Raw genomic sequence first — 24,874 nt, 5'->3', positions numbered from 1 at the left:
CTGTGGACTCTACTAGGGTTCAACTTGTCTGTTTGGTTTACATACATTCTGCAAAACACAACATCTGCCATTCAAAAAGTCCTGTACTGCCCATTTGTAGCATGATTTGTGAATAAAAGACCAAACCTGCCAGTGTCTGTGCCATACACCCACTGGGCTAAGTGGGACTAATTTTATATGGAAACTTTGGGTAAATATGACAGTAAACCCTTATCATTGGCTTTCACAGTCATTTGCTGCTCAAGCTGCTGTTGGAGTTAGTTTGAGTTCTCTTCATAAAAATATATCTGCAAAGATAAGCCTTACTATGATGCTTTTTATTTATTCATCTGTTTATGATCATTCGATTTCCAGTCTCTACCAGCAACAGGAAGGAACTGTTTGACATTTGGGGGAAATAAGACCTATTGGCTTTTTTGCCTCATATCGTTCTTTTAAAGTGACAACAGGCTTAGCTTAGCGCAAAGACTGGAAGTATGAGAAAACAACCAACCTGGCTCTGTCCAACCGCAGGAGACTCAAGGAAGTCACTATGCCCTACCAAATAAAATAGTCATCTTCAACAAAACCACATTTTCTTTTTAAACATTTTACTTTGGACAGAACCATCAGTCTGCTGTAGCTTCAAATTCAACACACAGATATTAGAGTAGTGGATAGATGGTTTGCTAATGAATGTTTACAGTACAGAAAATCAACAATGTGCCAGGCTTTGGCCCAAACTATGTTCCTTTACAGCACAAAACAGAAGAACAGTGCTGCTTGTGCAGTCCAGTTTGAGACAGGGAGGTTTATGGGAAAAGGGGTCTTCATTTTGAGGAAGTCTGTCAGGACGACAGAGGATTTTGCTCATTTAAGCCATGATTTGATTTGTTTACACACCTAACTCCAAGATGCCACAATTAATTTGACAATGACATATCAGGGACAGTGAGGCAGCATCTTTGTGTCAGCTGGTACTTGGAATGGCACAAACAGTACACCTACTGCAAAATGATAATGTATTTTGTTCTGAGGGAAAAAAACTAAGACAGAACAATCACCCCACACTGGTGCAAATGCAGTACACAGTCCCATATATACAGTTTCTCCACACACAGAAACACGATTGCACTGTCACTAAAATCAATACTCTCTGCACTGCAATTCCATCGCCATCCAGCCACAGAAGTTGGCCAATCAAATGCTCCAATAATCCCTCAAGGTAAGGCGTAGTAAGAAAAGTCATCACAGAAAGCTGCCTCACCAGCCGCCTACTTGTGTTCGCCTTTGTCTCCTCTTTTAACACCGGACAGATCTTTATGGTTTGCTTCATCAGTGAACACTCACCCAGCACCAGAGTGCCATGTAACACTGCAACCCTGTCAGTTACTTAGGGCAATCATGTCAAGTGCTGCCAACTCAGAATTGATTCATAGGGGACGTCATGAATCGAGCACTGGAGCCCAGTGAGATTTTCCACTGAAACCACTGAGTGTTAGCTGTTAGCAATAAGCTGTGAAAAGCACTCCTTTCAAGTACCATGGGGATGCCATTCCATAATGGAGTAGCCTCGAACAACAAGCAATGCACAGGGAATATTTGCAGCAGTAGGTGATGAAGAAAATGACTAGAAACACCACAAAATCTCGTGTAGGCAATAACACCACATCCCAGAAATGCTAAATTTGCTATAAAAAAAACAAAACAAACCCACAGCTATATTGTTGCTAGACTTGCCCATTTCCCTCCGCAGTGGAATTATATGGAGGGCTTTCTAAAGTCATGCATACTGTATGAGCGCTAATTTCCCCCTTTTTTCTTCTTGAACAGTATAAAAGAAAGAATGGAACCTCACGGGGAATGGCATGGTATACTTTAATGTTTGCTGTAAGGAAGAGGCTAGCTGGCCCTTGCTGTCACACAGTGACAAGATGGCCTCCAATGTAGGCCACTGGCGTCAGAGGTGATCTTCCATCTGCTTTTCCTGACAAGCAACAGCAGGCGCAGAGCATCCTTATCAAGGAAGTAAGGACGGACTCTCCAGAAAAAAAAACATTTAAAAAACACCTGACAAGATCTGCATCTTTTGCAAAGATCTCTACTATACGCGAAAGAAAGAAAATTCACACAAAAACAAGATCTCAAAAAATGTTTAGATTTTAAACTACTGTCCTTCTACCTCACTCACCACTCCCTCTCTCCATCAATAAAGCAGCTCACTGATGCAGTTTTCAAACTAGTTTACATCCATGAAGACCTTAAAAGGACCTAAAGAGATACTTACTCATACTGAAACATGACATACTCATGTTTAGGTTGAGTCAAAACACTTTTCTGGTTGCAAGTTTTCTAATTTATACTGCAATAGGATTTTTGTGACAGAAGATAGGTAACTACCAATAATATTAACAATTGCTATATCCTATTCAAGTGTCCAAGTAGCTGTGATATTATGACAGCGAGACGGCACCCTGAAACTGAAGCAGCTAAATGGAATTCAGCCATCATTCATTTTATCATCTACACTTGTGATGTGAAAAAGTTCTGTTATTTTCTACAAATTAAAACTACGGCCTTGTATTTGAGCTCTACATAAGATATGTTTGTACAGAGCATATAAAAATATATCTTAAAAAAATATGTGTATCATCACTGTACGATGAAAACTCGGCGAGCTAGCCCCCAAAGAGTAGCAAAAACATCCACAAAACGATACAGTATGTCTTATCTTTGCTGTTTTGTGTCAAAAGTTCTATTCCAGCCTGAAGAAACGCTGCTAATGTCTCCTGCTAATGTCTCCTGCTTAGTTTGAGTCAGTCACGAAGCTCCTGGTTGTTACATAAAGACAAAGAGGCTTTGACAGTGAAGTGAGACCTCTAGCTGCGATATACTACCTTTGGGTTTACTTCATTCTGGATCGTCATTGGTGGGTCAAAGGTGAATGTGGGCGGTACTAATCGATTCGCTTGACTCTGATTGGTCGACAGGTGTCAATCATTAAAATCCGCCAATCAGGACATCCACACTCTGTGTTGTTTTAGCCTGAGCAGCACCGCTAGCTGCTACCGCCACTGCTTCATATTCTTTTAATACCGCTTGTTTCAAACATCGAGTCTTATTAAAACTCGAAGTCTTCTTTCCTCCTCTCGGAACCGTCACCTAACAACTTTTGCAAACAACTGATGTTAATAACTGTTGTTATCTTCTGCCACTATGAAAAACGACCACACTGGTGAAGATATATTCATTATTAGTCTGGCAGAGACGGGGCCAGGCTTGGGTCCTGCCAATAAGGCGCGATAACTCGTCGGATGAGTGTTTAAAGAAGATACAGTCGTCCCTCGCTATATCGCTGTTCACTTTTCGCGGACTCGCTGTTTCGCGGATTTTTTTAGTGTAATTTTGCATGCTTTTTTTTACAGCGTACTGTAACAGTATGAACGTGCATTGTGTTCTGCGTCCTGATTGGCTAAGTGAGAACGGCACACGTGTTCTGCGTCCTGATTAATTAAGGGAGTACTGTACAAAATGCGTGTAAAAAGGTGTATAAAAGTGTGTGGTTAGGGGTTTTACGGCCTTAAAACATGTATAATAATTGTAAAACTTACTTCGCGGATTTTGTTTATTGTGGGTTAGTTTTAGAACGTAACCCCCGCGATAAACGAGGGACCACTGTAATAATAATAAAAATCAGTTGAAAAGTTAAATTGTGTTTTTTTTTTTTAAGTGAAGGTGTTTGTTTTTTGTTTTTTTACAAAAATGTGTTTAAATGTATTTAAAATCACACAAAGATGTTAAAATCATACACAAAGATTGCGTTTAAAACAAATATTTGAGCACAAATAAAGATATTTGAAATGTTTTTACAAATATGTTTAAGATGTTTAAAAAAATAAAGATGTGAATGACATTTATTGTTTAAACCTTTTTTTCAAGCCTCTGTGGAACATTCAAAGCAACATCAATAACAGTAATAAAAGTAATAATAATTGTGTGTGTGTTAGGGGAGGCCCACTATCCCACACTTTGAAAACCCCTGGTATAGAGCATACAAACATTTGTTCTTTTTTCTTTTTTTTACATGATTGGACCAGTTCCACATGCAGACATTTACACATGTGATAACAGGAAACTCACAGGTGTGTTAGTGATTGCTGTATTCCCCTCAGGGAACCCAGCTCACTGTCACTGTTAACGGGACACTTAATGGAACTGAGCTGTCGTTACTGTTATTAATTCCACCTGTGTTTTTCCCGCTGTGACAAGTCAAAATGTCTGCTGAGCAACCTGCCCACTGAGTGGAATAAAACAATGCAGCCGCTTGCTCGAGGCACACCATTAAAGTTCATTTGAGTTCTCTCTTTCTCACAAAGAACAAAAAAAAAAACAATTTCTATAAAGACTTGCAGAAGAAAGATGAAAAAATACTACTTTAGTACACATTTATTAAGACATTAATGGTATAGCCTACTATTACGTTAGCTTCCAAGGCTAACGGGCTTCATGGGCTCAAAACACAGAGGTTCCTAATTTTTCTTCTTTTAATTTGATAAACCTAAAACTGAATGTTACAACGTGCTTAAAAGTTCAAGTGAAATTATCGAGTAAAATATTAACCCTTTGTTTTTTGTGGGACAACTCAGCAACTAAGGAGGCTAGCTGTCTGAATCGGACTTCGAGCAATCATCTAAATCATTTATCGAGAAAAAGACTCACCATTCTCCTGGTGTTTCTGAACAAGAAGGTGAAAAAACGCCACCCTCTCTCATCAAAAATTGAAACCGTGATGTTTCGTTCTCAACGGAGCCTCGCCTGACCTAACACAAACCGTACAGACACCAGCAAGTGTATTTAGCTGTTGGCTAACTCAGAGAATCAACATTAATTAGCTACAGCTGTGTAAATCTGCCAGTGACAGACGCTGTTAAAGCCTGTGAATTCAAATTGTAACTTAAAACTAACAGCTTTTCAAGACGTTAATTATGTACGTTATGTTCAAAATTAAATATATGTGCAGTTTGAAATCGTGATAAATGTTGGCCAAGAAAACAATTAATGTTTCTGTTATCTAAGCGAAAGCAACTAATTCAAGATTCAATAAATCATATCCCTGTCTGTGTTTTTCTCTCAGTCTCACCACAGGCATTTTATATCAATGTGTTTTACATGTAAATTTAGAGGTTTCACTCACTTTAACACCTCATACTGAGGAAATTGGCAATAACTTGTTTGTGGTTAATTGCAATTAACATTGTTTCTACAAAGCTGACAACAAATTGCTCTATAATAATTGTTATGGCTGCAAGTAATAATTAGAAAATGGGTTACATAAAGAAAGCCAGTTATTATCCATGCGGGGACCGATGCAGACTTTCATTTAGTGAAACAGAAAAGAGGTCCAAGTAAACCTTGTGAACATATCATATACTGTAGAATAAAACAACAACATGAAACAGGAAGCTGTCAGTATCTTTGGCAAACACGTTCTTGTATTTATTGTTAAAGAGAATATTAATGTGTGCTTTAATCCCCTTTGGTTGTAAAGAATCTTATTGGAAGTGAAATCTCCATATTTATGAGCAGCAGCCACTGCAGTTTTATCACAGCTGGGTGATCCTACCTTCAATTTCTGTAACTGGTCGACATCCCCCCCACCACCACCCACCCAGTGGCCTTTCACCAGCATTTGGTATTCAACGGGTGTCTGTAACTCTCCAAGTGGTCAATAAAGTTTGATTCATGAGGCCTGGACCCGTAACTACACACTGCTGCTTTAATTCGAGGAGATGTAAATGATAGCCATAGATCCATCCTGATTTCCTCGGGGAGAGCAGGAGGGTTGGGGGAGCATGCACCATAAATTATCACCTCAATAGGTCAGAGGTGAAACATAAAGAACGCCCCACCATCACATTAAAATACTATAATGCCCTAATGGCATTCCATTCCTTCAACATGAACCTCATTTTATCAGCTTTGTGACATCTGATACGGTCACTAAAATAATTTACATTTTCAACAGATTGATGGTCTACATACAGGTCATTTTGTACTATATAAATAAAATTTGACTTGACTTACAACACTTTTAATCAGCAAATGTAACATGGTATGTACCATAATTTGTACAAACATGTCTTAATGTTAAAGCAGCACAGCAGCAATGCAATTACTAATATCAAGTATGGGGATACTTTTCAACATAATTTCCACAAGAGACAAAGTGGAAAATCTCCATGGCAGTCCTGAGCCAGTGTCTACTGTATGGTAACAGCTGGAGAGAAACAGAGTAATTGGGATATTCTAAGCAATTAGGACATTTGTAATGGCCTTGCCATACTTCACTTGGCTCCCCAATGGCCCATTAATAATACTGATAAATCTAATTATATTCAATAGGGATCCATGGCTACACATAATAGTATTTAGGAGACGGAAGTGACCACTCTGCAGTAGAAACCACAGTAAAGTTAAAATTATATACAGAAGATGAACACAAAAATGTAAAGGCAGCCACATTTCTACACAAACACATCATGAAATAACTGGTAGTTTTATAACTATACTGCAGTATGTACAGCACAGCGTAGCAATGGGAAACATATGGGAGAACAAAGAAAACCAGATGCTCCAGCAAATATTAATGAAGTGCAAAATGCGTATGGTCGTATTAACATAAACAAGACTGCGGAAGCCATATGTGTGTACAGAAAGTGCGTATAGGTGTGTATGCAGTTCTAACGCAGGGTGAATGTATGATGGGCGTCTCCTACATTACCGACCACTGTGAATCTTTCCAGGCTCCTGGACAGTTCGGCTCCAAGTGAGAGGAGCGTGTTTACATTTGGTTTGCTGCATCAGCCAAAGTGAACAACTCGATACAGCACATGCTGTGCCGGTTGGTCAACAACATGCTTCTTCCTGTCATATTACTGTCAGCAGACATTTTGAGGCTGGGAAAGGCCATTAAGCACAAAGTAGGAAGCTATAACTATAAAGATCAGGAACATTACAGTGTAAAACACAACATGCAATAATACATAATTCATTTGTTTGTGTCTTTTGTTTATGTTTTTATGTCTCTGTGCCTTTGTTGCTCTTTTGTAAATGAATGGCTTTAATTTTGCCATCACATATAATGCAAAGTAGAGTAATATTATGATTGTTACAAGAATAAAAGACAGGAAATTTGTATTCCTTAAATCCTACTTATCTGGTATTGCTCTTCATGTGTGTGAAATGAGATTAAATAGACAGTGCCACAAGCTGTGCACGCAAGCTAATGCGTTTAATACGTGCTAATACGCTGGCTCGTAATTTCAGCCTGTGCTGAGAATCTTTGAAGGTAGCTTTATTTAGAGGATTTTATATGCTGCTGTACAGTATACCTCCCTGCCTTTACAGTTAAAATGTGGCCAATAACGATGGCATGAGGCTGCTTCTTAAACTTCCACAATGGTGCACTGCCAGCCAAATGTTTGTAAATGTCAGTATGCCGACCTGCCGACCTCTGTCTTTTATATCTTTTATATTGTGTTTTTGTATATAGTCAATTGATTGACCTTTTCTATTAGTCTCCTTAATAAAGTTATTATTAAAGTAAAAGTTTTTATCTTATGAGTTCTAGACACTTCAATTGATTTCAGATATCAAACCTCAAGTTCAAACCTACTCCAGGTATTCTTTCATGCATATTTGGCTTTAATGGTTCAGCTCAAAGAAGTTTTAAATCGCACCACTGCCTGTACATGTACAGAAAAGATAAAAGAACCTATACGGTTGGAGTATGAGCATGCACAGGCAAGAAGAGAGCAGAGAGCGACAGAGGGGAAGATAGAGGGGAGTAATGCAGGTGAGAAATCATGAAAGCCTATAGGGAGCTAAACTGCCAGAGTGTAAAAACTAAGTGACGACAGCAGGCGAGCAATACAAATAGCCTGGAAATGAAAGGAGTCATAAAGGGAATACTGTGGTAGGATGTACAATAAAATATATGAGCAACTGATTAAAGGCAATGTAAACCCAAAAACCTGACTCTCTATGTGCACATTTACCCTGTTTTACATTACCAAGAATCACAGAGTGACAGACAATGTGCTGCATGTACTTTAAGAATTGTGTTTAACTGATATTGAAGCAACAAGCTACACCGAATACGACCCTGGCTTTTTCTGTTGTCACGGTAACAGCGGACGGAGAGAGAGAGAGAGAGAGAGAGAGAGAGTGTGTGTGTGTGTGTGTGTGTGTGTGTGTGTGTGTGTGTGTGTGTGTGTGTGTGTGTGTGTGTGTGTGTGTGGTTGCAGGTATCCCGGCTCTCTTTAACGGGGTAATCACTATTGTGAAGGTAAAGAGTGACACGAGAAGCAGCAGCTCATTAGCTTGAGGAATGCATGTTGCAGTGTCAATTTTGGGTTGTTTTTTTGTTCCACACACTTACCTGAGCCTGACATTTTCCTGGCACCTCACTGTTTATTGTTTCTGAGATGACACAGTATTTTGGTGGTGACAGCAAAATGATCCAGGAATGATACCGCGACCCTCGCAACTAAAACAGTACCTGCCAAGCACCCCTGCTAGTTTGGAATGTCAAACGGGAACAGAGTTCATAAATTTAACAAAAAACAACAACATTTTAAACCGTTTAAAAACAAATGCACCAACAATAAAACAAGAAGTCTGTCTACCTTATAAAAGCCTAATCACACCAGCATTTAAAAAGGAGCATAATGAGCAGCAAAAAGAACTCATATTGGTGGAGTTACTGATATCAGCAATTGGTTGGACAAGGTAAAGTATATCTCAAGGTAAGTTCAATTTTAGTGCTACATTCAGTAGTCTGAGTGGCTACTATGTTTGGCGGCACTGCCAAAGGTTGGCAAGTACAAGAGCAGCCGGGGAGAACCCACGCAGACATGGGGAGAACATGCACACTCCACACAGAAAGGCCCCAGAACCAGAAACCTTCTTGCTGTGAGGTGACAGTGCTAACCAACAAGTACTATTAATTTAAGTCATTATTGCATATTTTCCATTATAGTCCATGTGAAAGAAAACAAACAAATGAAGCCAGATGTTTTTGAGCGTCCGTCACTTTATCACATCCCTGCAACCCCAAGATCTTCAGTAGCCCTGTGGGAAAAACTGAGCATGTCAGCAGCTTGATGACTAGCAAATCATCAAGACGCCCTTGCAGGGAGATGCAGCTAAACTTGCTTCGAGGTGTTACCATGTCTTTAGGCAGTATATATTAGAGGGCAAAGACGTGTCCTGCTGCTAATTTAGCACTTTCTACATATTCTATCAATTTTCATAGCATCTTGATGGTGCAATATCTTAAAAGCAGCTCATTTTGGGAGTAAGAGTCAAAAGTATTGACTCAAAAAAAGAAATCTTGCATTTAAAATCAAAGGAATTTTGAGCTCAACTAATTTTACAAAAACTAAAATTTTGTAACTCACTATACTCAAATTTCTTATTTCGTAATATTAAATAACTCCTGATTTCTAAATCAATAAATAGTTGAGAATCATCACATCATCAAATTCATTTTTAGACATCAGAAGGTAATCCACTGCCTCCTGAGTCTGTCCGTTCATTAATCATATTCTCTGACCAATCCACAAGAATTTGACATTAGTTTGGAGATAAATAATCTCTCTGTGTCCCTCCCTTTACCCTCTCCAGGCAATCTGTCGTCCTCGCTCTATCACTCTCTTCCTCTGTCTAGCCAAGCTACCTCCAGCGTCTCTCTCTCTCTCTCTATCTGTCTCTCTCTCTTGGCGTTACGATGTCCCCGCTCTCCCTCCCCTGGGCTCGTCTGACAAGAAGGATAAAACAGAACCCCCTCCCCGTTTCCATTCCTCCATTCATCCACATACAAGCTGCATTACCACCCAATTACACTTAGATTACATTAATGTGCTTTCATCCAGCCAAGCCTACTCCATACACGCCAAGCCCATTCTCCACCGTCTGTGGTGCCTGTGTGGAGCATTATGGAGGCGCGTAATCTTGTGATATTGTGTCGGGATTAACATCAAATCTTATTATGGCTGTGGTGGATCATGTGAGAGGCAAGGATGGCAGAGGCAAGGTTGGAAGGAAGGTGGGGGGTGGGGTACATCTTTATTTAGGTTTTCAAAGCCGACCAAGAAAGAGCGAAAGAAGGAAAAGAGAGATGAGATCAGTGCTGTGAAATTTCAATTACATGCGATGGTATTTGGTTTGATTCATTATACACAAGAGTCTGTGGGCTAATTTGCTATGTGGGCCTGTTGAACATACCCATGAACACACACACAGACACACACAGACACACACAAGACACAGTCAACTAGAACAAATCCAACAGGGGTTAAAGGGTCAAAATGAGATGTGTCCCAGCACAGCACAGCCAAATACAACACAAATCAAACAGCCGAACGCTTCTCCTTCAGATCGCCACGCCTTGTCCCCCAACACCAAACACCTTCTCCTCTGTTAGCATTTTCCCCCAGCCTGACATGCTTGTGCTTCATAAACCTCTCTTTTATTACCAATAGAACTGTGAAGGTTGTAATTGCCTAAGTGATATACAGCCGGCACCGGGACGTGGCTCAATTTCGCTCAGTTTAAAACGCCGCCATACCAAAGTGGTGTTGAAGGGAGTGCCTCGCCCTGTTAAATAAAACAGATTGTCAGGCTAAACAACGAGGGCCAAAATAACATTTTTAACGCGTACGCCCCAATTCCCAGAGGGGTAGCTGCTGGGTAGGATTGGGGGGTAGACAAAGCACTGTGCACACAATTTTATTTATTTTTTATTCAGGCACACACGCTTACTGTAATTCCCATGCATTCCAGATATGCTAAACACACACACCACATGAAAGCAAACATTCATTCAAACACATGCAGAAAACAAATGCACACACTCACACGCTCCCCTCCCCCAGTGGTGCACCGTGTTGGGTATTGAGCCTCAGGAGCCTCACTAAATCACACTGAGGCCCCCAGCAGAAATGAGGGATAACAGCGCAGCAGCGTTACAACCATTGATTGCAGAATACATCATCTTTTTATATTCACAATAGGACGGGGAGTCTTGCAGGATCAGGATGGGTTATAGTGCAACATGGCAATCAGATTCATCAGGCAGCCAAACATCATCAGGCAAGAAGAATGAAGAGAAAGACATGAGGTTAACACATAGATTGAGATATTCTTGATCACTCGAGCGCCGGCATCAACATTTCCAGGCTTCACGTGGTTCATGAATAAAGCCGTCATGTCTGTGTGTGACTGTGTCATCTGTTACCTGAAAGAGAGCAGGTGCCCCACAGTTCATTCGTAGCTATATGGATCTTAGTGTCAGAGATATAAGTAACCACAGGAAACAGCAGAGATTGTTCCATTTGGTGAATCTATCACATGCTCTGAAGCCATGAAGAAGCCACAGCAGGAAGTTAATAATAGAAGCCAGACATGAACTCCACTGTTGGTTCTTGTTCATCTGTTACCGACATTAACACACATTGTGACGGAGTGATAGAGAAACTGTGGATATACCCTGTAAGACTGTGTGTCAGTGATATTTTAAAAATGAAGTTTTACATTTGTAAAGAATGTTTTGAATATTTTGAAAGCTGAATTTGTTCACATCCATGTTATTATTATGGGTTGTAAATTCAGAGCCACACTGAATAAACTACAGTCTACAGCGATGGCAGCAGGTTTGTGAGGGCAGTGCTTTGTGCTAAATGCTCACATCAGCATGCTCATGAATGGAAGGAAGTCTTTTTGTGGGGCAAAACAAAAATCTGTGATAGTACAGGTGTAATAGAAAGTTATCTTTACATGAAAATGCTGGGTATAATGTCATGTATTTTGGAAGTTAGTTTGCTAATTTAATATATCTTAGAATAATTTTTACATTTGAAAAATGCTGCAGTCATTACATTTTAACTATTGTGATGTTTGTCAGAACTAAATGAATAACAAAATGTGCAGGTAGGTCTACTGTGTTTTTCAAGGATAGTTCAGCTATGCACTTCTTCACAACATCTTACAGAATAAGGCTAACACAAAGTAGCCTGCTGGTCGAATCGTCTCATTTCAAACAGAATTCTGCAATCTGTGTTGATTAAAACAGAGTAACACAGGCGTTGGCAGTTTTGCAGTAGGACCTCATTACATCTGTCTATAGAAACCATGCTTCTCGTACAGTTCAGTCTCGCATGTAGAATCTGAACACTGATAGAAATCAGAGAATGCCCTCCAGGGGGTCACACTCTACATGTGCAGGGTGGGGTGAGGTGTGGTGATGGAGGAGAAAGAGGAGAGGACCCTTCAAGTCTTGAGTATTCCATTTGCCGGTCTGTGATGTACTGCTCCACCACATAGACCCACACACACACACACACACACACAGATGAGAGACCAGTTCCCCTTGTCTCCTCCTGACACCCTCCCCCAACACACTGCCTGTCCTCTTCATCCTCCTCCTCCTCCTTCACACACCTCACACCCTCCATCAGTCACCATCCATCACACAAGACCTCCACAGATGGGCATGCGAAAAACACACATACACACACACACAGGCTCTAGACTCTCTCTTACTCCTCCGACACTCACAGGCTTGGCTAACCATACACACACACTCACAACAGCTCCCAGCTTAACACTCTCTCTCCTTCTCACTCTACCCTACTTTCACACACACACACACACACACACATGCATACACACACCACCCTACAAACTCTTTCATCTGTGACTCTCGGCAGCTTAGAAACTAAAAACCTTTACAGCTGAGGAGAAACCCAATTAGGACACAATTAGCGGCATCAGATCTACCTGAGAGACAGCACCTCGTGCTCATGCTGGCAAAACAAAGCGACATACGAGATCGGGCGGCGGTGGTTTAGGGGGGGTTGTGTGGAGGAAAACCACCGCTCGCTTACTTCCCGGGGTCTGACTGCTGCTAATTTCCTCACATTTCTGATCAATGCAGCAAAAAGCACAGCACTAATGAGCCTCGCTCCCCTACGAGAAACAGGATCAGCTGGATCCGTCTAATTAAAGAAAAAAAAAGGAGGGAAAGGTTGAAACAGAAAACTCTGGAAACTCTGGAATTGTGTACCATGAATCACGCCAAGCACGTGGTTCCTTTCCGCGCTAATCAGCAAGTTTGGCGCCAAAGAACGATGGTGTCACAGGAATCAAAAAGCACGGCTCACCTTTTAATCTCCAGCCATGCACTAGTTTAAAGGAGGATTCCACTCAAAAACATATTCCAATCAGGATCCAGCTCTCAGTCTGGTGAATGTGACCCATCCAGCGCTCCATACATCACATATCCAAAGACTTGGCAAGCAAGGAGACAAAAATCCTCCCTGAGAATCCAACCGCACCTTGTTAAGCTTTTTTTTAAGTCCTGGATGCTAACTCTTTCCTCCTGTAGCCTGAGGAAAGCCTCGTCCAGTGCCTGAGAGTGTGTGTGCCTGTGTGTGTGTGTGAGAGGGAGAGAGAGAGTGAGAGAGAGAGAAGGCGTAGTAGTAGTAGAATGAGGTGGGATGGATGGAGAGGAGTAGGAGGGGAGGGATGCTGGCGGCTCACATCATGATAGAAGTCCTAATCTGCACATTGGCATGTTCTCAGCGAGGGGGGAAAAAAAAAATCGAGCCACCAGAGAAGAAGAAGGTGATGAAGAGAAAGAAAAGCAGGAGGAGGAGAGACATGAAGGCAGGCAGTGGTGAATGAGAGGAGGATGCATGCTCCCTCCCCTCACACTGCTGACTCTCTCACTCTCTCGCGCTCTCTCTCCTACACACTCACACACACATGCATGCATGCACACACTCTTACTACCCCCCGCCCTGCTACAGATTGCATTGCACTGATGAAATTTTAATGGTTCTTTTAGGAAGAATAATGAACATGCTAGTCCCTGGAGTTGTGTGTATGTGTGTGTAAGGGGTGGAGGGGGCCAGTGGTGGTGGTGGTGGTGGTGGTGGTGGTGGTGGTGGTGGTGGTGGGGGTGGGGGGGGTTACTGCACTACACACACCTACAGAGGCATGCAGCAAACATGCACAAGTGCATACACAGCATACAAGTGTGTTTTTCTCTCTCTATCTTGTTCTCTCTTTTACACACGTTCACCAGAGCATACTCCCACTCACACACTGCACAGATACACACTCCCCCCCTTTTCTCCATTTGCACACCACATACAGAACACACACACACACACACACGCACACACACACAGACATACACATGCCATGCAGGCTGAGACCCACCCAACATCAAACACTGCAGCCGACAGACACACACACTCTACGCTCCAGTCATACAGGGAGGATGGGGTGGGGGAGTAAAAGAGAGATCCAACCCGTCGTCAAAATGCTCTCTTGGTGCACACTCGCATTACACACACACACACACACATAGACACAGACAGAGAAGCGCACACAAGCACACACCCCAATGAAGTGGAACAAAGAGTGCAGAGGCAGCATGTGGAGGCACCAGTAGGAACACCATGATGGGAGAAAAGGAGTGAAGTCTGGGAGAAAAAGTACCTTCAATTTACTACGGTAGAGTAGAGTGCAGTGAGTGTAAAAAATAAATAATGAATCCAATCAAAGTCAATCAAAATAAATGTATATATATTTCAATTACAACTAATCACACATTCATACTATTTAGACACTACTTATAGTTCATTTCAAGTGGCAATGAAAGCAGCAAAATTAAATTAAGTCAGCATATCAGCAGTGCCAAATTCAATATAAACAGCCATATACTGAGATTTATTCACTTACATGACTAAAATCATTGAGTTGTGGTTAAAATAAGAATTCTGTTTGTTCTGTACTGATATGAACAGATTATAAACAATCTGCTGAATGAATCAATTCATTATTTATATGTATACAATGTCAGGAAATAGTAAAAAAAACAAAAAACAATCAACTCAAAGATATTCAAGCAATTAGACCAAGAAGCAAAAACCAATAAGCAGCACATCTGTGTGGAGAGGCTAGTTGGAGTTTTTCTTATAAAATGACTTGTTCATCTCAATCTACTGATAAATGAATCAACTACCCAATTAGCTCTGATTACAAGTCACATTGAGGGTGGCAACAGATTGGCAACAGATGGTAGCATGCTTTAATTTGGCTTTGCATACAGTACCAACCAACTGTAATTCACCCATAGTGCAAGCATAAACCTTCAACCTAGAAGCACTTTCGGACAGCGAGTGATCGCCGCTGCCGACTCTGTTGTTTGCTCAAAATCAAAATGTTGACATAGCCAGACGTGTGGCAACTACTCACTGTCTGAAAGCACCTTAAAGATCCAACTCTCCAATCGTATCTCACCTGTGAGATACAGAGATACAAGCACGATTGGCAGAGGTTAGCCCTTCAGGCTGCTTGCACATCACACCCAGTGTAAGGGGTGGGAGCCCCAATTTGGGATTAAGGAAGTGGCACCCTCCATGGCTGTGAAGTGACAATGTAGAAGTACCAAAAACTGCAGTTTCTCCAACTTGAGGCTCTCTCTCCATGAGTCCCCATGTTAAAATGTCCAATTTCACAGCAGAAATAAACATGTTTACAGACTGGTACAGAAAACAGTTTTGGTCTCTATAGCTAATTTCCCTGTTCATGACAACTGTACTGAAGGTGAATTTATATACAACTCACCTGTTCAAATGATATCAAGGCTTAAAGTTATGAATAATTAGGTGTGTACCCACTTTGATTGACAGGTGGGTACCGTCACAGGTGGCTTGTTTGAGCAACCAGGCTTCATTCAGCTCCCCTCAGTTCCACCCACGCTCCAGGCCCATTTTTAGATTAACCGGGATGCGGCAGAGGCAGGACTGCCAAGATCGCAGCATCCAAAGCCACCACAATCTGAGCTTCACAACGGCTCTTCAGAAACCTGTGGGTGTAGGAGTCTATGTCCATCTTTTACACAGCCTATGGGGTTAAGCGCCACCTGACAAGTACATTTTAGGGTAAAATTTTGCTAAATCCTTCACCAAAATGGTGGATTTGCTGCACATGTGTTATCACCTTTTGAGCTGATTTATAATCATTTATAACATATCTATCTCTTTGTTAAAGTAATATAAACCTCTCCTTAATCTATAATTAAAGTCCCTCAAAATGCTCTTCTAAATTTTTCTCAGTAACATTAAATATTCATGATGAAATCAGCAAAAATCTAAGTGTTGAAAAACCCTCAGATATTATGTAACAGTGTAATGAGCTTAATACTGATACAGTCACATAATCTGCTTCTTCAGAACTGTGTGGCTGTGGGTAGATCTAATTAGATTGACAGTAGCCTGGCAACACAAAACAAACAACCCATTAACCCATCAGATAAGTCAAATGTTGCTATGTGACATCACCTTTTTCCAAATGAGCCTCAGCCCACGTCCGACCAGAAGAAGAGATAGAAACACAAAGACTGAAATGCAAGCAAATCTGTTCTAACCCTGGCAGAAATGTTATGTTCTTATTGGTACACAAAGCTCATACTGTGAGGCTGAGTGTGAGAAGATGTTCACCAAACTTCTACCCTCATAATTTAGCTTTCACTTTCTCTGTATCTAAGCTAAAGATGGGTACCAAAACCAAACTAGAGGCCAGATGTCATTTTCTCTAAGGTGTTCAGAGTGGAAATGCAATTTAGGGTTAAAAAGTGACTTAAATTCTTGACCAGGGTCTGCAATCCACATGTAATGATGTGCAATCCTTTAGTATATATATTATTAATAATAACAGTTTGACAATTAGCCCGCTGGCCCATTTTAGCTTTGCAGTGGTTGATTCAAATTGAGAGAAAAGAGAAACTCTCTCTTTACTACCACAGCACAGATATCATGTAATCAAACCAGTACTGACTATACCATCTATTGTTTTAGACTTCGTTTTGAAAAGAAGCAGACATACTGTACAGAAACAGACCCCGAGTGATTTAAAGATGATTTCAAAGTCAAGAAGCACAAGGTCACACCTCAAATCAGATTTTTTCTTGGAGAACATCTCATATAACAAAGAGTCAGGAGTTTAGCCACAGATTCAAGTCAAACAGGCGGCTGAACTTACATCAAACCCGGATTCCTCTGGCTCCTTCACTGTTCCTCCACTGACCACATATTAGTATACATCACAGAAGTCAGCAGTTCTAAAAACACCCTGAAAAGAGAGGAGACAAAACAGGATGTATCATATTAAACATGAATTTTAGCTTAAAAATACAAATAAAATGATCACCTCAATTTAATTCTCAATCTGGCTAGAATGAAAAAAAAACAGGGCGACTACCAGGGGACAGTCCAATTTCTCTTACAGTACATGGACAGCTTGAGATGTCTTATTGCAGATCCTGGAAGTGATTTGTTCAGACACATCCACTTTTATGCCGATTGCTACCTCTTGCACAACAATCCCAGCAGAATTGTAACATAGCTGACTGAAAGTTTATCCCATGCAGAAGGACAAAAACAGTTCTGTGGAAAGTTTCTCCCATCTGGAAAAAAAACAAAACCCAATAAACTCTGCGTCAACTGTCTTTGGCTGTGGAAATTGTTCTCATCCCTCAGATTTCCCACCAAGGTGCAGCGTCCGGTGCACCATTCCCAAAAATCAATTACTTGTGAGGATTATAGCATCCTCTCAAAACAGTGATGAAAAAGGAGAATCATATATTTGATCTCTAGTACTAAGGCCACTTTACCCTCCAACACAGTTATTCCCAGGAGGCCAAGGCCAAGTTTACAAGAAGAGTCAGGGAGACAAACTGTTCAGAATGTGCCTCTTGGTCTCACAGAGCAAATTTAAAGAGTTTTCTTTTGCTGAGACAACACCACACTTGAGAATCCTGTAAAAAAAAGCCTTTAAGGAGGCTGTTTGAGGTCTGTCAATAATGATGCAAATACTGAGGAGAAAAGGGCTTAAAAGATACTTCAGAGGCAAGCAGAGGTTTTAGGGGAACAGCCACGATGTGTGACATGCGAGTCGTCCTCTATCCTGGGATACAAAAACAACAGCTTACAAGGTTAAAGCTGTCAAGAGACTAGATACGCCTCACTGGAAAAGTTTCGTGCAAAGATTTACAATATTTTCAAAAGAAACGGCACCCACTCTTAAAAAAAGTATATGGCTCCATATTAAAAAACAACATCATGCATTAAGGGCTGCCGGTAAGTTAAGCAGAGGTTTGATGGGAACGCTCATGATGTACTGTCTGACATGAAAGCACTTGTGTTTCTCCTGGGAAGCAAACACAAAAACAGATGGAAAAGGTGAGGGCTCTCTGGAGAGAAAATATGTGTGACATTCGGGTAAGATCGTAAACAACAGCTAATACTCTTCTCTGTGGATGCTTTGCTCTGATGTCAAAAACAATTTAATTCACAAGATATGTTTTGACAAAATCAAACTGAGAAGACAGATTAATGGGTGGAAATTTTGGGTAATCTCTGGCATTAAACGGGTTGCTGTTTGGCAGCAGACAGAGAAAGTAAAATAAATGTTGTCAGTGATAAATTACCTTTCATAAAAATGTTATTTTCACAGCATACCCAAAAGAACAGCTGTCTCAAATGTAGAAAGTAATTCTAAAAGATAATAATGTGTCTTGGAAATGGTCAGCAGTTCTTAATGTATGCACTTTATAGTTAATGAGCTCTAAAATGTAAAATCACAGATATGGTTCAAAGAGTATACTAATTAAATTCCTGACAGCAAATGCTCCTGACAATCCCTCACACCAGAACATCCCTGACGGACAGTTCTTGATTGGTGAGAAAAGAGCCCAAATCAATTTAACAGGTTGCTGCTGGAAGCGACCTTTTCCTTCATTAACGCCAATCGGCCGTCCCTTGATTTCCTGGTTTAGTGGCCATGATGGAGGACATTTGAAGAGACTGAGGTGTGTGTTCAAAGATAAGGGTTTCCATAGCTAAAAGAAATTTGTGGGATCCTTCTATGGGCGGATTAATGACATTAGCAGCAGAGCAGTTCTGTCCCTCTCTCTCTCTCTCTTTCTCTCTGTGCCCAGGTGCAGTTTGGTTTTATAGTACCACGTTTATGGATGATCGTAATGGGTGGGTGCAGCTCAAAACAAACGGGAAGCCAATTAAATGTAAGGGCTACCCGGGCAGGCGACCAATAAGAGGGCCAACAACTCGTTTTACATACGGCTCTCAGAGGAGGGACATTGCATATTATGTCCTGAATGCAAACGAGGCTAATTTCTTGTTTTAATTCAAAACATTTTCATTTATTTGGGTTAGTGATGCAGATGAAACGCTCTGGTATATATACTGACATATGCAATTTTATTTTGCGATTTTGATATGCATCATAAAACTGTAAATTTATTGTAAAAGAGAGACTTTATGGATAAAGGGATTAATGTTGGTGACTAATCCAGTCAACTGAATACTGCCAAGGAGTACAGTAATGATCATTCATTATGCATGTATTGAAGGATAATCAGCACAGTATAAACCATATGGCAAACTCTGCGACAGTTGACAAATTTGTTCACTTCACTTTATATAATGACATATTACCCTAATTTATAAAAATCAAAAATCCTCCCAAATCCCAAATTAAAGCTCCACTAATCAGTTTTATAATAATAATAAATGAAATGTTGATGTGAATGTAATACAACTTGCTTGTAGTGAAGAACCCACAAAGAATTATCACCCAATTCAGCAGTGCGACAGAGCTTTTTAGCCTCTTTCTGCTACATGTTCACAGCATGTTTACTGTATTGTTCACTTTACTGCTCTCAGCAACCTTGTTCCCAGCAGCAGCAGCCAGCTGTTTTCAGATAAACCAAACTACAGCATTTCTAGCTGCTCTGAGAGGCAAATGCTTTGAGCCATTTAGCACTAAACACAAAGAACAGCTGAGGTTGATGGGAATGTCATTAGTTTGTAGGTATTCAGTCACAAAGGAAGAAGAAAAGTAAATGTATCACCAAAGTTCTTATAAGTTATCATCTATGTCTGTATGATATCTGTATGATGTATGATATTTCATGTTGACCCATTTAATCGTTGTCGAAACAATTCAGTTGGTGACCAAGAGGTGGTCTGACCAACCAACATTGCCAACCTTAGAGCCATGGCACTAGCAAATGGCTGACAAACGTTAGTGCTAGTGAAAAAAACATGAATATCTAAGAGCTAAAGTTTACAATATTTTTCTCAAAAGTTGGTGGAAATCAAATAAAAACTAGGTGCTGTTCAAAAACTATCCATGACACCTAAGAGCTATATTTATTAAGAATTTAGTTCTACAAACTATCAGAAGGAAAAAACAAATGCCAACTGAGCTCCAAAAAGATTTAATAGACTTTAAATTATATATTATATACCTACAAATCTTTTTTCCCTATGGGAACATCATGTATTAGTAGCGAAACAAAGATTCCCCATATGACTGTGGCATAAAACAGGTAGGACCATAACTCCAGGCAATTTAACACAGCATTCTATATAAACAGAGTACAGTATAGCCTGGAAAATCACAGCTACAGGTCTTCACTATTGACACTTTACAGGGCAGAAAAGCTGCCAAGGACAGATCATCCTCCAGCAATCGCCAGGTTAATGTAGGTATTACATTTCACAGATGAAACAGATGCAACACAAATGCGAAAGTGTGGGGCGCAGTGGGTGTACTCGTGCTATTTAGTATTCAAAATACGATACACATACCACAGACTTGTCACGGGGATCTCTCTGAATTATTGGGGGACTGAAACTCGAGCAACTGGAGACATGACAACAGAATCCTTTGAAATGAAGCTTTTATCCATTCAATCTCACGTGAAATTACACCCAGAATTTCATTCATTCAGGGTTCAAGTGAGACATCTACATTGTTTATTCATTTACGCTCCATATGCTTGATCCTCAACAATACACATTACCAAGCAATACACCCTCAGTTACTGAAGGTGTTCTTTCTTAATCAGTGTCATCCTGCCAGTATAGAATGGCCTCTCGGGAGTTATCGCTGTGCAACAAGAGGACGCAGAGGAAGTCATCACCCGCTGGTGTTGTCCATTCATCCTTTTTGAATGAGAACATGGCTGGAATATGACTAAACTCTGGTGTTAATTAACCACCATTAACATGCTTCACCCAGGCCCCAGCTGTTTCTGGGCAAGTGTGAACATCCAGGAAAGCTCCCTTGGGGAACTGTAGCTTAGAATGACAGCTTGTCTCGAAATCCTGGCTGGCTGAGTGGATCTCCTGTGTGCCATAGAGGGCTCCCACACTTTTTAATTCACTTTTAAAATTTATTTTTATATTCTTATTTATTTGCTTGAGTATCGGGTATACACATTTCTCTCATATTCTAAACTTTCCTGATCAAGAATGTCTCCAGCATGCAAATCTTCAAATTCATTTTCCATGCTGATTAATATGAATTTCCAGACATGTGCAGGATTCACCCTCTCTCTGCTGACATAATGAAGACAGGCTGCAGACAGGCAGAATGACATGATAACCAATCGCATTAATAACCACATCATGTAGAGATGGCTTGCATGATGAAGGCCAGCCACCCCGATAATGTGAAGGCATGAGCAGCAAGCTAGGTGGGAGAGATTGACGACTGAGCTCAACCTCCTCTGCTGCCCTCCATCACCCCTCCCCATTGTATTGTTACATCTCATTTTCTGCCGATCCATCTCGATGACGTTGGTGAGCATAAGCTTAGGTCGAGGTCAGGGGCTCGCAACAGAATTAGCGTCTTGAGGACAATGGATTACGCCTCATACCATCAACAGTGTGGAGGCAGAGGGTTGTTGAGCAGGTTACTGATTCACATAAAGGGGGACTATTAAATAAATCAAGAATGTTTTGTTTAGGTGGTGAACCTACAACATATTATTAGTTTTTAGAATAGTTTTAGATTTAAAGTACCAGAGAGCTCTGCTGTGATATAGCTGCTAGTGGTGCTATATGTAGACTTCTTGTCTTATTTAACTTGAACAAAGAATAACTGATTTTGTTTGTTGAGTGCATTTAGACAAAAAACCCAAGGGTGAATTGAAATGTTGAGTGCTCTGAAGTTGATCTAGTTTACGGCTGACTGAAGCTGTAACTTTGAATTTAAGGTAGTGGTGTACAGCATTTTCTCTGGGGACTTTCAGACAAAAGGTAGGGTCACATTAATCTTCCACTCAACAAAATGACTCTGCACTCAGCCCCAAAAAAGAATGTGATGTTTTGGTTTCAGTGTGTGTAATTAATAGTGAGCAATGCAATCACAAACTGCAAACAGCGTATGAGGACTTTGCTGCTGTTTGCACTCTGGAAGTGTAATTTTGTTCTAAACAGTTTAATGGCACAATGCTACAATATTTATCAAATCAAATCATAGTGTAGTGGATGCTCGAATTTGCCCATTGTGGAGATAAAGTATGTTTTTAGAAAACACAATCGACCGTCATTGGCTCTCCTGACTAACAAATACCTCCAAATCCATTCAATCGGGCCACTCTACAGCTTTTGAGCAAGAATTTTCAACAAGGGGCTCATCTAGAATTTTAGGTGATGGAGTCTAATCAGCGTTGAGTTTAGTGTTAGATCCACAGTATATTTGAAAACCAAACTGAATAATACAGGGCCCTTAATTCACATTTACACCTGTTCCTGGCAGCTAAGTGACTGCTCAGAGGATTTCCATGGCTGTTTGTGGACGCGCTGCAAGCTGGAGCTGCTAGGTGATGGTGGTGGAATGGTTCCTTTTATATCCCTCTGTGTCAAAGATACATTTTAGCCAACTGTATCTTGATTCAATTACTTAGAGACGGACCGACGAGACTAAGTATCAATGCGAGCAGCAGGAAGGAGGACAACAATCAAAACCATTGTGTGCTGACAATATAGAGAATGATAGGATTAAAGAATTATGAAGAAAGAAAGAGGATAACGAAGAGCAGAAGAATGCAACGAAATGGGATTACCAGGCTCAGTCAATGGAAGTAAGAGAGGTGATTTGTCTTCGCTTATTCTCTTCCAACATAACAGCATAATAGAGGAAAATATGGGATGGGGGGATGTGATTCATTGGAGAATGGGGATATTCAGTAACAATGAGGACCACTAGAGCATATTAAATGGTTGATCGGCCAGTCTGCTACGGGATGACTAATTCCCGGTGAGACTTACATCCCATACCTTCCCTCTCCAAAGGCCTTTATACCATCATTATGCATGGAGAATACTGGCAAGTATCCTTGTACATAAATGCATAGGCATGAGGTAAATTGCCTCCCTTGGTGAGCAATTGTTCAGCGGAATGTAAGGTTAACACAATGCGACACTGAGGCAGTGGAAATCAGATCATTTGTGCTAATTCCTTGAATGTCGGAATAAAACATTAGAAAAGAGATTAAATTATGAGCCAGATTATGCACTCCCTTTAGTTAATGAAGAGGAAAATGGAAAACTGCCTGTGCGTTAAAGAGATCGTTTTTACAGTTAAATGGTAATGAAAGCTATGTTGGGTTACATACAAGAGATCCTTCGCTGAATGCATCAGAACACAATGGAGGATGGGGGGGGGGGGCAAGCAATTTCCTGTACAACCACACTGAGCCATGTATCTGAAAACCTGCCTTTAATGACAGGGCGGAATGAAACTGCTAGTTAATGAGTCTGGTGTTGGAATATGGAATAGTCAGAGAAGACAAAATGTTGACAAAAACTAATTACACACGACCCATTACAAAGAGTAGAACCTTTTCCAGTTCTCCCTCTGGAGTCACAGAGAAGCAACAATAAATAAGACAAGCTAATAAAAGCTACATCAAGAGGATTAGTGCTATTATGAATAATTTAAGACACAGCTTAAATACCTTCTGGAGGAGGATCTTATTGGCCTCTCTCCGAGCCATTCAGGCTCATGTGGCTCTCCTGCAGAACAAACAGCACCATTACATCTTAATTCCCTTGAGTGTATTTGCAAGGTCGTGACTGCATGATTCAAAGGCTTCAAAAGGGGTTGATTCTGACCTCTGGCCTCGAGGTACACGTGTACATATTCAATTAAATTACTTTTAGGCATGCCTTAAAATGTTTCTGTGTTTCTCGTTGACTTGGTTTCTGCTGACATTTTATTGGAAGCTTGTAATTTACTCGCTTGCCTGTAGTAAAACAATTTAAAATCAATATTTCCTGTCAAATGTTGAATTTCTTAGCTGTGCGATAGGCAAGATAAAACACTGCGGTTGGTATAATTGCAAAATGCAAAAGCTTCTTCAAAGCAATCAATCACCCTGCTGAAGCTACAAAGACCAGCACACAGAATTCCTTTGTCAACGCAAATACAATGAGAGCTTACAGAGGTAGCTACCGTCAAAAACCTCCCTTAAGTATTTAACCTGTCTATACACTACAATGGTCTTCCTCAGTGTTGCACCACAAGCATAAAATTGTACATATGTACTTGGCTGTTCAGCTTGCCTCAAAGCAACATGACTGCCATGTCACATCTATTACACGATTGCGATGTACACTACACATGGATCCATTTCAATTTAGGCCCCAAGGCCTTTTGACAACCTCTATCATCAACACAGAGGGACACTTGTCTTGGGAGATTGTGGAGCATTACCACGTTGGTTGTCACTCAAGACACAAAAGGCAATCAATACAGGACAGCCAAGCTGTGTGGAAGCTGCATGATATGTTTCACAACAGCCAGGCTGGATAGGAGAAAATTGGATGGAGGCTCCTGGCTAGGAAGAGGCCAGATTGGATCCAGAAATGTATTCAATAATGAAAAGATATTCAAAATGAGGAGTGGAATGGTCATTTTTCCACTTCAGGAGGAAATTGTTTAGTTT

General features: G+C 40.7%; 1 protein-coding gene across 2 annotated transcripts in view; it reads right to left on the bottom strand.

Moving 5' to 3' along the window:
* nav3 (neuron navigator 3) overlaps window positions 1-24,874 on the bottom strand; it is a 399,859-nt gene that overhangs the window by 300,619 nt on the left and 74,366 nt on the right. Inside the window, exon 2 of one of the 2 annotated variants that reach the window (XM_019265607.2) lies at window positions 17,095-17,184. The gene's annotated coding sequence lies outside the window, so the exon portion shown is untranslated. Of the gene's footprint in view, window positions 1-4,698; window positions 4,824-17,094; window positions 17,185-24,874 lie in introns of those variants that run through there. The other variant, XM_027275946.1, reaches the window with a different exon arrangement.

The sequence above is a fragment of the Larimichthys crocea genome, unplaced genomic scaffold, assembly GCF_000972845.2.
Source record: "Larimichthys crocea isolate SSNF unplaced genomic scaffold, L_crocea_2.0 scaffold268, whole genome shotgun sequence".
Lineage (NCBI taxonomy): Eukaryota > Metazoa > Chordata > Actinopteri > Sciaenidae > Larimichthys > Larimichthys crocea.
This window is presented reverse-complemented; position numbering and strand designations above follow the sequence as displayed.